Source organism: Amblyomma mixtum, chromosome 7, assembly GCF_055824585.1.
Source record: "Amblyomma mixtum isolate Tamu chromosome 7, ASM5582458v1, whole genome shotgun sequence".
Lineage (NCBI taxonomy): Eukaryota > Metazoa > Arthropoda > Arachnida > Ixodida > Ixodidae > Amblyomma > Amblyomma mixtum.
The window spans coordinates 82670978-82686296 of NC_143018.1; the positions used below are offsets into that span (position 1 = coordinate 82670978).

The 15319-nt window shown below is 44.6% G+C and overlaps 1 protein-coding gene across 1 annotated transcript in view; it reads left to right on the top strand.

Moving 5' to 3' along the window:
* Positions 1–15319, top strand: part of TrpA1 (Transient receptor potential cation channel A1) — a 174014-nt gene that overhangs the window by 82046 nt on the left and 76649 nt on the right. The gene's annotated exons all lie outside the window — the stretch shown is intronic.

Genomic DNA, 15319 nt, shown 5'->3' on the forward strand with positions numbered 1-15319 from the left:
CCATTGGGTCGCAGCCACGGGAACAAGCCCCAGTGTAGTCACCCTAGAAGGAGAAGGACGGTTACCATGGAAGAAGGAGTGTATGGAAAGAACGTAGAAAGGCGTAACCGGAACGTGGTTACCGTGGAAGAAGGAAGGTGTGGCGAGGGATGAATGGACCCTCATTCGGATGATGGTTACCGTTCAAGGAGGGTATAGAGCGAAAGTAAAAAAAAATGGCACTGGTTTAGCTCTGGTTAAACCTGGAGGATTGCGAAAGCAACGAGGAGAGAGAGAGAGGCGATGGAGAGCACGCGGCAGCGGCAGCGGCCCCGGCACAGTAGCTATGCGCCGCTACTGCGCATGCGCAACTGGCGAGCGCGGCGGCGGCTCCTCTGAGTCACCTGCGCAGCGAAGGCGGCGGCGCGCCAGCTGTGCGCCGTGTGACACCACTGAATTAAAGATTTTACTGCTCGAAAGGATTAGGACAACAGGGAGACACACTCACCGCACTTAGAAGCGCAGACTGACGCCTTTATTTTTCAGGAAAACGCAAGCCGTATTTAAGCGCTCTCTGTGACAAGCCGCTACATTGCACAAAATAAACTCTAGATTATGCCATCTTCGAATTCAACACTAAAACGTGAAAGACACAAGTGAAGCTGTCACTGTTTATTTTGTGCAATGTACCGGCTTGTCACAGAGAGCGTTTAAATACGGCTTGCGTTTTCCTGAAATAAAGTTGTCAGTTTGCGCTTCTATACTCCGTTTCATACATAGCTGTCAACGCTGCCAAAGGTACGGAAGTAGTCCGCTGCAAAAAACAAGTAAAATGTATCCGTCCGCCTCGCGTCGTGGCTGAGTGGTACGAAGCGCGCGCCTGTGTTCATTTTACAAAGGGCCTAGGTTCGACTCCCGGCTCGGCTGGGTTTTTTTATTATTTTTTTATTTTTCTTAAAAGATTCATTAGGTAGAAACTCGAAACTGTCAAACTCTAATACCTACTTTGAAAAACACAGCGCTGTTTACTTGTCTCGAAGGGAAAAGGCAGTGTAGTGTACGGCATACATACGATGTAACTTGAGTCGGATGGCGTTGACTGCAAAGCTGTCATATTTAACACTGCGAGAGCTAGATATGGTCACCTTGCTAGGTCGTTTTTGCGGTGATCTTATTCCAGTAGCGAGACCTTCCTTCTTGAACCTCGCAACTGTCCGAGGGCTCACCCCGGTCATCTCGCCCACAGTTTCGAGAACTTCACGCAGAGTCTTCTCCGGGAAGCGCTTCCTTACGCTAGAGTAAACGTTGACAATAACCTGCTTGGAGTCTTTCGAAATTTTCGGAGACTTCAGCTTGGAGAACAGGCGAGCAGGAGATGTTTTTGAAGCCGCAGTGGGCGAAGAAAACAAGCGAGTAGGCAATAGCGGTGCCATTTTCGCATACTCGGAAACCGAAAGACGAAAGCAGACGACATCGCCGGCCGGCCTAGCTACGAAAACCTGATACAGGAGGAGCCGAAAAAAAAACCCAGAAAACCAAGGCACTCTGTTTTGAAGAGCATAAAAGAAAAGTCAATATTTTTGCAAAATAAAACACCATTATCATTATACTGCAATATCAACAAACATTTACTTTAATTTTGAGTTCATTACTATTTTCACTTTCGACTCACTACATTACGATACGGACGAGGAGCGCGAACAGGCGCCGCAGCCTTGGCTGCGTTGACAGCTATGTATGAAACGGAGTATAAGTGTCGTGAATCTGTCTCCAGGAGACGTTGCGGCGCCTAATCCTTTCGCGCAGGTAAATCTTTAATTCAGAAATGAACCAACTAGCCCGGCAAATCCTACTGACGTCCCTGCTCCTCGCACATGCGCAGTATGGCCTTTCGTGAGCTCCGAGAAATTCAGCTCCGAATTCAGAATTTCGTCAGCTCCGGCAACTCGCGTAGTGTTGCTTTCGCAACAAAACGCAACTGGTGGTAGCTTGCCACGGGAACCACCCATCGGGTAACCGTACGAGAAAGAGGCTATGGCGAGAGCATAGGAAGGTGCAACCGGACTGCGGTTACCATGGAAGGAGTAGGATCTGGCGAGCGCTCAGAAATCGCCATCCGGGGACGAGGGTAAGGCGAGAGCATAGGATGGCTTAACCAGAGGGTGGTTACCGTGGAAGAAGGTGAGTCGAGAACGCAAGAAGGCTCAAGAGGAGGATAGTTGCACGAAAATCACTCTGAGGGCAGTTACCATGGAAGGACGACAATAACCATGGATAGACAAGGGTGGGGCGAGAGAGCAGGATTGCTTGCCCGGGAGCTGTTTACCTCTACAACCATCTAGAGGGTAGTTAACGTAGAAGTGGGTAGACAATGGCAAGTAGGTAGATGTCAAGGACAGATCAATGCAGCACAGACCGTGTGCAGCACCTGCTGCGAAATGCTCCACCCGATAAGAAGGTCATCATCAGCGATGCCGCGCGCCTTGAGAGGGATCTAGAGAGAACTACTGGAAAAGTGAGTATTCGGGGGAAACTAAAACAAGAGCTATAGAACTGTACAGGTTGTAAAGTTCCTCTTATATTACTAACCTCATCATATCACTAAATGTCAATACCTTAGCAACTGTCGCTGAATCTCGCGTTACACAGCGCTAACCGTCATGCCATTTTTTTCTTGTTCTGTTTAATGCAGTTTTATTTCCTTTGTATTTGGAGGGGCGTGTAACTTTAGTGAACAGCTACGCTATTATGTACAGTGAGTGCGATGCACTCTGAAAAAAAGGACTCAGCTCTTGCACTTCGCTCAAAGGTTCGAAATTTTGAGCAAAAAGGTCAAAACGCTAAATAATTTGTGACCCACCTAGAGATACCTCTATGATCGCAAAAATGCACGAGTGTTTGCGTTGTGGCCTGTTGAAATGAAGGTTAAACTGGTTGGTGCAGATTAAGGTAAAGAAAACATTGACAAGATACACGTGTTTGGTTATTTGCGTTCTGTCGGTCTTTTTAGCGTCCAACTGCGCGCCTTCAAGCCTTATCTGTTGTCTTTTTTTTTAATTTCTCTTTTTTTGGGAAATTTAACGGTTTATGCTGATCTCTCGGGCGCTGCCCAAATTAATTAAAGACCGCCTTTTCTCTGCAGTATGCGCAGTTGACACTAAAATAGAGCCTTTTCTTGCATCCTAAAAATAGGAGCCGCTTTTACTTCCACTGTCGCATGGCGCCGTACTTCGACGGCCGCGGAATAATTTTTAACACCGTTGAAAAGTTAACTACACTTTCCTTGATTAGGAAAGCCATGTTTATGCGCTGCTTTGAATTGCATAGCAGCTATCGATTTGTCACTCCAGAGTTAAGAACGCACAATGAGGTCTTTCCGAAATTCTCTGTAATCAGTAAATTTCATTTCCTTTATCTCCTCTCTTACATCGTTGTGCGGGTTCAAAGCGTACTGCTGGGTAAAAATTAAAGCCGATTTGCATAGTTAATCAAACGCGGAGTAGGTGCCTTAGCGCTGCTCACCCCTGCTGTACTTTTCTTTGATACAGCATGGTAGAGAGCTGTGCCGGTTGGTACATATTTCTAACGAAAAAAACCAGGCGGAAGGACGCAGACACAGAGAGGGACACAAGACACAGGAGAGTTGAGTTGCAAGTCAAGCGTCGTACTGTGTCTCTCTCAGTGTCTACGTCCTTCGGGTGTTTTTTTTTCTTTGCTGACGCCCTGCTATACTTTGATATGTGAGTAGAATGCAGGGCATCAGCAAAGCAGATGCTCTATAGTTTCGAAATCACCAAGTCTAGAGCAGAGCAAGAAGGTCCCCAGGACGCAGAAAGATAATCTAAGAGCAAGGAAGTGTGCTTGAAGGCGAGCGGATGTCAGGGCGCAGAAGTGAACACATTCTCCTTCACGATGCGGCCAGTGGCGAAGACAGCCGAGGTCTAGGAAGCACTACGCGTACACGTGTGCTGTCCTTGAAGGCTGATTGGTGAATGACGCGATGGGAGTGAGGCCGAAGTTGAGGGCGCGCGAGCGACAGGCCGGAGCAACACGCACTTGTACAACAGTGCCCGGTGACGGCCGCGACACCTGCAACTGTGATACGTGCCACTCTCTCATTGGCTGCGGCTGTGGTGGCGCACCACGTCCTCAGTGCACCACGTGACACACATATCGCCAACTTCTCTTTCGCGCTTCTAGTTCAAGGAGAGAGAGAGGGACAGAGGGGCCTTGGACAGACATCGGCAAAGTCCGTGATTGCGGCTAGAAGTGCGGTGATTGAGGCTACGCTGAGGCAGCGTAAGAGCATCGAGCATTAGCGATACTGAACGAATATTGCGTCATTAGCCATCTCCGCAATATACAGAGCAATTTTTTCGTTATGTCCGGATATCAATTGTTTTTTAGCCAACGTATGCAGCGCAAGAAGGCAAATCCTCTTTTGCACCGCCCACGAGCAATTCCTGTTAGTTACTTGAAGGTGTTTATGGTACTTCTTTAATTAGCTCGCCTTACATGCTTAGTGCCATGTGTTCTTGTAACTGTAAATGTATCTGGTAATCTTTCCATGTGTACACATGTAAATAAAAATTTTTCTACAGACGCACCTCAGTATACCGGTATGAAGCCGAATAAAAATAAAAAAATTACATTCATAGTGTTAGATAATTTCTTCATATCATTCGCTCGTAAATTTCCTCTCACATCTGTGCACCATGCGCTCTGTCTATGTGGTCACGCCTGTAGGGCCTGATGTGCTTAAAAATACCACAATGAGAAGAAAAGAAGATCTAAATCATAGGCAAAGTAAGGTTGAGAAACGAAGTTTAACCAAAAGGTGGCATTTCAAGGCGCTAGTAATAGGCACAGTACATGGAACCCGATGAATCATTTTTCTTCACAGAAACGCTAGTAAATGTTCATAAACATTTATTTTATATTTCACATTTAAGTACACTTCGCAGAAAAGAACGCGCCTATGATTGGATTTTTTCTAATCACTATTGGAAGTTCGGTCAGCGATCGCAATCTGCAACGCTCATCGTTTCCACGCGAATCCAATAAACTGATTCAGTTGTTGCCAAGGTTAAGGCAAAAAAAGAGTATTTTCATTTCTTCATCGCAGTATTTGCGCGCTATAACAAATTCTATGGCTACCTATATTTTGGAACCTCCTTGAAGGACCTTCCCATTGCTTGCATAAGTTTTAAGAGAGGAAGCCACGATTTCTTTATGGTTCTCTGAGATCACGTCAAAAAGGCTCATAATTCTTTTTTACTGCGACGTTTGCGATATGCAAATATTTGAAACATCGAAAAAGTTTCAGGATACCGCAGCCGCGCCGTTTGTCTGGAAGGGTATGCGTGGGAAAAAAAATCCTTTAAATATTGTTGTTCATTTTTGAACATTTCTTTTCATATTTCGAGCGGAAAATGAGTGGAATTTTATGCTCTGCTGTTTTCGAAGAGTGGAAGTAAGCTTCTCTGAACTGCACACGAGTGAAAAATATATCATCTAGAAGCCAATACTAGATGCCTCGCACTATAAAATCATCCCTCGAAATTGTGTTATGAAAGCATAAACACAGAAGAGAAAGAAAAAAACTAGCTAAAGCGCGCCCTTTCAAGAGATTAATCCTTTCCCTTTTTCATGTAACCGCATTACTGATACATTCTCTCGTACACTGCACATTCAAGATTTTGTGCACACGAAAGCCCGTATTAAGAAATTGAGCATAGAATATATACAAGGAGTTAAAAGAAAAACGAAAAGGCCTTGGAGAATAAAAAAAAAAATCAGTTAATACTCAACGCAGATTTAAATTATTCGCTTAGATGCGAAAGCACCGTGTAATGACCTCAGACCAAAAATAAAAGCCGGTAGGCAAAGTGCTGGCAAATTTCCACTAAAAAGCAAAAAAGGGTTGTGATTGTCTTTGCATAATAACACGTAGTTGATATTTTTTATTCTTGGGTTTGCCGATAATCTCAATGTTGGACAGAATTTTCCCTGAAGCCAACTGAAAAATTGGTACTTCATCCGAGAACACGGATTAGTAGAGCTCATTTTTGAAGCACCGAGACAGCTTTGGAGCGGCGTTTTACGTTGCTCTATCGGATACGGCGTGTTTTTTCTGCCTGGCAGAGTTTTCCGAACAAGACAGAATTGGCCTAACAAGGCCAAACTAAGCTTATTTTGTAACTTAGCCCTCTTACATGATGTCTCTATATAATAGGAAATACATTAAAATAAAGCGAACGAGCTCAGCTAACGCTGAGAAACTCAGGTTTTATCCCAAAAGCACATGTTCCCGAATTTTAAAGTAAGAAACATTACGCCACTCTAAGATCTACTATTCTTATCTCTGCATATTCAGAATGATGCTCGAGCATGCCTTTGAAGTGCGCGAGTACAGAAATCGAACTCAGACATAACATCAGGATGGGTGTTTGTTCGCGAAAAGCACTTATTTTGTGCACCAATTACGAACTTAGAGGCATTGACAGGGCTGCAATAGTGATTAGTAGATTAAAAGTCAACATTCAGTTTAAGTCTTATCGCAGGGTGAAGGCACATTCAGTGCTTTTTCTGAACGAATAAGTACACGCCGAAAACAAATGTCGGCAAATGCATTCATCTGATTACGACAACCAGGTGCAAAACTCGACTCAGTCTAATTACTTCAAAGGCTACTCGGTTCTCGAAGTTAAGCCATACGGCAGCTCCTGTGTTTGAGGAAAACGATTACTTGGCAGCAGACACCAGCTCCTCCATGCGGATGCTGAGACAGCTAGAAACTCGACATCTGTTACTCAAGTAATTACGGAGATTTCGAAGCGCTGTTCATCTGAGCAGCAAAGGTGCAGCGCTTGAGGGTCGGAATATTAATTACTTTCTTCAGACAGTGCTACCCTTAAACTCATTCTCCGGTTGCATAGTCGCATCGCTCTCGCTTCGGGCTGACATATTCATCCTCCCCTTGCCAGTAGTATTCCCTGCCTTATAATCACCATAGTTGCTTTGCCTGTTATGCGCCCCTCCCGGATTTCAGTGTTACAGAGTTTATTTTTCTCGAACAGAAACTTTTAAGATTCGCTGCATTTTTTTACAGATACTCCGGCGGTTCCTTTTGGTGCTTTGTTCCTCAATTGTTTCACTTTTAGACAATTTAGCTTTGAAAGCTTTTTTTAGCGAACGCCTAACTCATATGACTTCATGTTCCGTTCTGCTTGCGCATCCTTTCTGTTAGGCCTCACGCAATAACACATCATCCAAAAGTTATTAGCACTCTAAAAAACAGATCTTTATTTAATTGGCACATTGATGGATTTGCCTCGAGGCTCGAAAAAATAACGGTTCGAGATAGGAAAGTTGTTTCGTTTGGTAGGTTATTTATTGTATTGTGGTCAGTTTTTTTGGTTATTTATCAGCCGAAAATATTCACAAGCACTCCAGGTTCATTTCTACCGCTCCAAAAACACAAGATGCCACGAAACATTTTAGTTGCAAAAGAAACAAAACCGAGGGGATGGTGCCCAAAACACCACAACTTTTTTTGTTGCTCTCACGTAATAGCAGGCTTTTCTGTAGTAGTCTAAGCTTTTCCTGTAGTATTTTCTTGCAGTGCTGTGGGGCAGCACAACACCAGATAAATTTTGTTGTTAACTACAAAATTGCCTCATGTTGCTACAAGCCCAAGGCCAAAAATACTGCATAAAATCTGTTGTAACGGCCAAAAATGGATGTTCGTTTTTTAACGATAATGAAAAAACTATGGGGGCACTTTGGCAGCCTAAAGTGCTCTAGGCGAAAGCCTTTATCGCGTTAGTTCCGACTGCCAATGACTGCCTATGTTGTTACGACTGAGACCACACCATTGTTTCTTTGTGACTGGTTGGTCATGACCTGTTGGTCATTAACCAGTCATGACTGGTTAGTCATTAACCAATCATGACTAGTTAGTCATCAACGAATTAGTCATGACTAACTAGTCATTAACTAGTCATGACTGGTTAGTTATGGCTAATTATTCATGACTAGTTAGTCATTAACCAGTCATGACTAGTTAGTTATGGGTCATGGCAGCTGCGCTGGTAGACGAGTCACTCCAGGCGCTAGATGTAACGCCGGACGGACGGAGGGGAAAATAAGCCCTTAAAGGCTTTCGCCTTAATACCCGCAAAGCTCAGCTTCCATATTTCAGTGAACGAAAAGACTACAGTAAAAAACACGAAGAACAGGTGGTCAAACAAAAATCGCAGAGGGATCTGTGGGATTGATCAGGCTTAGTGTATCGCAAAAGCAGAGGCGAGCAGGCGTTTCTAGTCGGGGCACGTTTGCAGCCCAAAGTGACCGACTTTCTGGCGTCCGCTGCTTATAGCCATTTCTGTACGGCGAGGGCGAACAGAAGGCGCCAGTTATTGCTTCCGTGAACTTGCACAGTGAGAGAGAGAACGCACCTCTAGGTTAACTCGACGTTAGCAAATAGAATACCCCAGGGCCCGTATCCGTAACGATGCTCTTCACATGTCATCATCCTTCGATCGCTTTCCTCGGCTGCTTCCGTCGCTCCTTGAACACGGCAGAAAGAAAAGGCGGGAAGTCTTTTCCACTTCGCTATATATGATCGGAACAGCGCTTACTTTAGCAGACCATGGCCGAGATAACATAGCAGTGCGTTTTTGATTATATTCTACTTTTATTTCCGTTCTTCCCTGCTGAAAAAAGTTGTATGATGCAATAAACTCATACAGTTTGTCATACAAATATCATAGACTTATCATTCAAATCATAGAAAATTATTTTACAAATGTCATACATTTCTGTAAAACCATGCAGTCATCACAGAGCTGTCATAAAATATCATACAAATTGTATGATATATTGTACAAAGTGTATGATATTCTATGATGAAGCCTCTATGAGGTTATTGCATCATAGAACTTTTTTCAGCAAGGTTGTTGTTTTTAAATTGGCGCCAGCAAAGCGATCAGTGAGGTACGGCGTAACTTGAACCTATAGCTAAGGGCGGAAAAGATAAGTACGGAATGTAATGAGGATAGATATCTTAGGTTTATGTCACCCTTGCCTTAGCGCATTGTAGGAGCTGAGAAAAGGGGGCTTCGAAGAATGATATATATGCTTGCAGCAAGTGCAGTGTAGTGTCTTCAGGGGTCAAAAACCTATCGTGACCAGCTAAGTCGTTTTCTCGAGGAATTCAAAACTCATGGACGTTCTCTAGCTATTCGAACGCGTTAATTCTGGAGAGGCAGGGACCCTGTACGTTAACTACGTGCAGTTTTTTTGTATTTTCAGGCACCTTGATTGTCCTTTATTGCGTACGCTGTGTATAGCTTACAGGGTTGCGTAGTCACTAATTCAGTCCTAGACATCGCAGTCTCCTTCACAGTATGTACACCGGGTACTATAGCGAAAATCTTCTAAAATATTTAAATGTATGGGGTTTTAAACAAAAAGAAAATTTTTCCGGTGAGAAACGCTCAATAGCAACGGAAGTCAGTTGCTGTAAAAATGATTCCCAGACAGCTAATAACTCATAAAATTTTAATTGCTACAGTCTGGAGGTAAGTGCCATGGGGGTATGAAAGCTGCGACTAGGTGATGCCTCGGTAGTTTTTGAAGAAAAAAAAATCTGTTCTCTAAAACTTTGCAGCGTGAGGTAATTCGAAGCTTTTTTCGCACAAAACCGAAACTGAACACTTGAAGAGTCCTGGAAGCTTGTTGTAAGCGCAGTGACTCCTGATGGCGTGTTTCACTGTCCACAGCACCCACTTTCAACTCCCTGCGCCATTGTACCACGTCAGTCATATTATTTCGCTTTGCTTTTCGGTGAAATTTAAACGACACTCATCGCCAACTGCGTAGTCGCTACTTTTAATAGCGACGGAGCAAAAGACAGTGCACACCATGACACAGTGAAGACAGCAGTTCTAATTTGGCCCTCGAGTTTGCAACCCGCCATTAGTGAACACTGCGCATGAACTGCGCTTCCTACGGGTCTAATAAGCTGTTTCAGTTTTGCGCTCTAAAAAAGCACAGGTTTTCTCTGGCAGCAAAGCTTTATTCATTATAGAACAATATGCGTCGTTGTTTCAAAATGTGATATTGCATTCCATAGTCAGTGACTTCCAACTAGCCATTGGCACTAACCACAAGATTGTGTTAATTAAAAATGTGTTTAGTAAATGTTAGGTAAATTAGATGCCTAGCAGGGTGATTTGTATAGTAATTTATCTCCGCCGAAGGTGAAAAATTCTCCTTGAGAAAACGTTCTATTTGAAGCTCCCTATATTGAGGAATTTTTGAAAGTGTTTCTGAAACGCCCATTATTTTTTTTGGAAACTACGCCTGTGTGATGACAAAAACTGAAAAAAACACGCTTTTACTATCTTGTTTTGATTTCATGCATTTAAATTGAGAATTATTCTCTTACTTATCACGAATAGTAGCTGGATCTGAACAAGCAATGTGTGGTAATCCACAATTTATCAGGAAAATTAAATATATCTGCTTCATGAGTCTTAAATAATGTTCTAGTATAATCGTTTGACGAAGTCCAATACCTGGGTGTCACATTAACCTTGACACTAAACTGTACAGTTCACATCAATACAACGACAGCTAGAACATGTCGGCCTTTACACCTTTTTTAAAAAAATAAAGTATATGCCTAATGCTTGATTAAACAGCTGTTACAATACGCGGGCAGGGCACAAGACCCGTTCCCTAATCATCTTGGACATACGTTAGAGCCCGCCGAAAAAAAGAGCTCTAAGGTTGGTCACGGGCGCCTATCACTACCCTTTTTTAGGTTCACAAATGAGTGAAAGTTTAATTGGCAGCTGCTACCCGCGCTAAAGAAAATGTGCGCATGGAAAGAGGAGCTTTCGGAGCGCCTACAGCGTTTTTTACGTGCCTCCTCTTTGACAGCGGCTGCATGGCGTTGTCGACGCAGTCCAACTGCTCATCCTGAGGTGCTTCGGTTGGCCCGCCAAGAGCTGTTGTACACTCAAGGTGCCCCTGCGTTTACATCTTCCGCCGGGGCTACGTCCCAACCAGGTGGCAGGAATTTCAGTGCGTTTTTTAGCCATTTCAGGGGTATTGCTCAGTCGGTCATTCTAGTTGATCGCAATGTCGTTTCCACAGCCCCATTTTTAGCAGGCTTGCCGCAGGTTTCAACTGAACTCCATGACGGCCTTATGGCTGTGCCAACAACAGATGAAATCAAGGAGGCGTTGGACTCCATGAAACGAGGCTCAGCGCCTGGTCCAGACGGCCTTCCTCTGGAGTTCTATTTAGAATTTTGGGATATTGTGGGCCCTATTTTCTCGGAAGTATTAAAAATATGCTTTACTGAGCACGTATTTCCTGAATCATTCAAAAGAGGCCGCATTGTCCTTATTCCTAAAAAGTCTCCTATGTCGACATGCCCGGCAGATTGGCACCCTATCACCCTGCTAAATTCAGATTACAAAGTATTAGCAAAATTACTCGTTCGTCGTCTACGAGCTCTCCTCCCGTCACTTATTTCCTGCCACCAGGTTTGCTCCATCCCAGGCCGTGAAATACACAGTTTATCTTCTGTAACGCGAGACATCCTAGCGTATACTTTACGACGGCGCGCACAGGGTCTTCTTGTTTCCCTTGATCAGGAAAAGGCGTTCGACTTCTTAGAGCACGAGTACATTTACGGGATGCTGGATGCTTTCGGCTTCCCACCTTCATTCGTGCTTCTCATTAAAGAGATGTACAGAGATATTTCAAGCACTCTGTTCCTCGATGGCCGGGAAAGTACCGCATTTGATGTTCGCCGCGGCGTCCGTCAAGGTTGTCCGCTCTCCCCCCTTTTGTTTGTCTTAGCATTAGAGCCTTTCCTCTTGGCAGTCAATCGCCACTCCTTTATTAGAGGTCTGGCTTTGCCAGGCAGCGAAGCGGTACGCGTCACTGCTTATGCAGACGACATCACTCTGTACTTAGCTGATGAACGCAGCCTGCTTGAAACTTTAAATGTTTTCCGTGAGTACGCCTCCTTGTCTGGGGCTGCTCTTAATTACTCGAAGAGTTGTTACTTTTTTGTGGGGTCTTCGCAGACTCGTATTACATCTTCAATACCTTTGCAGTGGTGCGCGCAGATGCGCATTTTAGCTGTGACCTACGACTGCGCTGGAATATGGAATGGTGTGTGGTCTTCGGTCGTCGAAGACATTACAGCTCGTGTGCGAAGGGCGCAGACATTCGAGTTGCCTCTGCTTGAGAGGCGCTACCTGGTTCAGTCCGTCATACTTGGTGCCTTCTGGTACCTCTGCTACACTGTTAAACCACCCCTCCGTGTCATAAGGCGAGTGCAGACTACAGTTTTTTCGTTCTTTTGGTCAGGCGGAACCGAGCTTGTAGCCCGTGCTGTTCTTGGACAACCACGGGAGAGAGGAGGGTTTGCCTTTCCAAATTTGTCCGTCACGTCCTCGCTGTTAGCGTTGAAGAGTCTTCTGCGTATCCTGCTAGGAAACGCGTCTCCGGCGCGAATCCTGGCTCGGTACTTTTTGGGCCCTTCTTTACGCTTTTTGGATCCGGCGGCCCCTGTTAATCATGGACCCCAGTCAGAGCAACCTACCGCTTTCTACGCTTCATCAGTGGCCTTTTACAGGCATGTAAGAGCAGTAGCACCTGCTGTCAACATCGTTGCAGACCGTGTGGTGGACATTATGGGCACACTATTGTTATCTGTTGTGCCGGCGTCTCGCCGCTCACCTATGCGCCGCGTTCAGTGGGCGCGTTTAGCGTCGACACCTCTCCCAGATCATCTACGTGACTTTGTCTGGAAACTTGGCTGGGCAGTGCTCCCTACTTGCGATCGGTTAGAACGGTGGCGTGTGTTACGCTCCAGTACCTGTCCGAATTGCCCGCTCCCGGAATCTAATCGCCACGCTACAGTCACCTGTGTTGTAGCGCGTGTCTTTTGGCGCGCGGTTCATGCGGGATTTCGTGGGCAGGGCATTTCGTGCTTCGTCTCCCGCGGCCGCTTCCCCAGCGGCCGTTTTGCTCGCCTGTTAATAGTTGCAGGTCTTTGTAGTTTATGGCGCAGTCGATGCGCCGCGGTCGCTAGTGGCTTTCGACGCCGCGCTGTGTGGCCAATTCTCGGCCGTCTCCGACGGGAGTTGATTAGTTTTTTGTCCGAGGAACTCTTTTTCTTGGGTGAGGAAGAGTTTCTCCGACAATGGTCATGCCCATTTATTTCTGTTAATAACGGTCGTATTGTCTTGGTTTTTAGGCCAAAGTGGCGCTAAGGTCTCCTTTTCAATGTTTCAATGACTAATTATTGTCTTTTCGCTCTTCTGTCAATCGGTATATGTGCATTCTTATTTTACATCGCCCATTCCTGTTAGTTACTTAGAAATGTTTACGGTACCTCTTTAATTGGCTCACCTTACATGCTTAATGTCATGTGTTTTTGTTAATGTGAATGTATCTTGTAACCTTGGCATGTGTACATATGTAAATAAATTTTTTCTAAACAACTTTTAAATAATACTAAGAGCGTGCAGACATGGTTGGAAAACAATTTACACCTCAAACAACCTCATTCTTAGCCATAGCCACACAACCGGGACAAGCGTATTTCTTCAACAGGAAGTTCGGCATGAATACAATTTTGCCTCATACCTTAAGATTGCACCATAACAACCACTATATTCTCCGATGCTTCTTTTGGGGTGTTGTTCTTTTTTTCCGAGTAATTATTGTAGGGGTTTATTTACAAACCAAAAGCTGAAATGAAGAGTAAAAAGGAAAGCATAAAATCACTTAGAATTAAAAAAAATTGGCTTTGATCTGACCAACGGCCGCCCCGAGTAGAATTGCGGAAGCAACGGCGCGGCAATCGCAGCAGCAGCGGCGCCTCTGGGTCACCCGCGCAGCCGAGGAGTCGGCGGTGGCCCCAGCGCCGCAGCTGTGAGCAAAGCCACCTAGACTAGACAAGGCCTGTTCGCTCCTCCTCTCCACAGGGGCCTACGTCACACTAGTTGCCCGACCCGCCCGACCGGTCCGACCGCGAACGACGGTGAGAGTTCGGTGAAACACAGCACAGGCTCATAGAAACGCAGGCCTGTGGTTAGGTTAGGCAGCGAACGTGCTGACATTTCTCTTTTCCGGCTTCTAGGTTTTCGAGCTGCAGTGCGTCATACCGTATTCTCCTGGCTTGTGCACGTTGAAATCATGATGTGGTGCTAAAGAAAAGCACATTTGTAATCGCTGCAACATGGGCCGTTGCTGTGTGCCGGGGTGCCGCGGAAATTATGTTGGTGGCCCAAAAGTTAGAGTGTTTGGTTTTTCCTAAGATGAAGCTCACAGAAAAGCTTGGATGAGAGCAGTTCCTCGCAAGGATTTTACGCCAACCGTACATTCCAAGGTAGAAAGTAAAAACCTTCTGTAACTTTAAAAGTTGTTGAAGAATAGTTTCGAGAGAACCGGATGTAAATAATTAAGCTTTCTCATGCAGGTATGCGAGCTCCATTTCCATAAGCAAGACTTCATCACCAAGCTCTCACATGATGATAAACAAACAGGAAGAACCATAGAGCTCAACCGCGATCGTGTTCAACTTCAAAAGGGTGCAGTGCCTTCTGTGTTCCCCAATTGCCCATCATATCTTCCTTCTACACCTTCATGAGGGCACGTCGGTAAATGTAAATTTTTGTAAATTGAAGGATGACGCCATTCAGAACAGCAGTCAGAAGAAGGCAGTTGCCAGGAAACTAAAAAAAAATTAAAGAATTGAAATATTTTAATGCAGAGCACTCTGACCAATAAAATGTCCATAAAGTATTCATATTACTGTTTTGCATGACTTCATTCATTTTGTTTATTTTAATGACTAACACGCCATCCGCTTTCGAACATAACAAAAAAAACGTACATTTATTTAAAAAGCAACCGGATGCATGAGATGTAGCAGGTACTGCATGTCATGCATTCTGCTTCATTCTACTGCTTTTCTGTCTAGGAAAAAAATATTTTGAAGTTAATATGAACTAAATACGATGAACTGAAGAGCAGGAACTATAGCTATGCAATGCTCTGTCACAAGTATTATCATGCAGCTATAAAAACGAAGCACTTAGCTCCAATACGAAGTATATTGTAAGGGCCACGAAAGATAGCATAAATTATAAATTAATAAGGAAGATATTTAGCAAAATTACGCTCGCGGTTAAAAAGCTGTTGTTTAGTCGCTAATCCATATTTATTGACTCACTTCTAAAGCCATTGTACCTCGGATAGTAAAAAAGTGCGCTTAAAACTGCCGGCGAACCCCCGCAGTCCC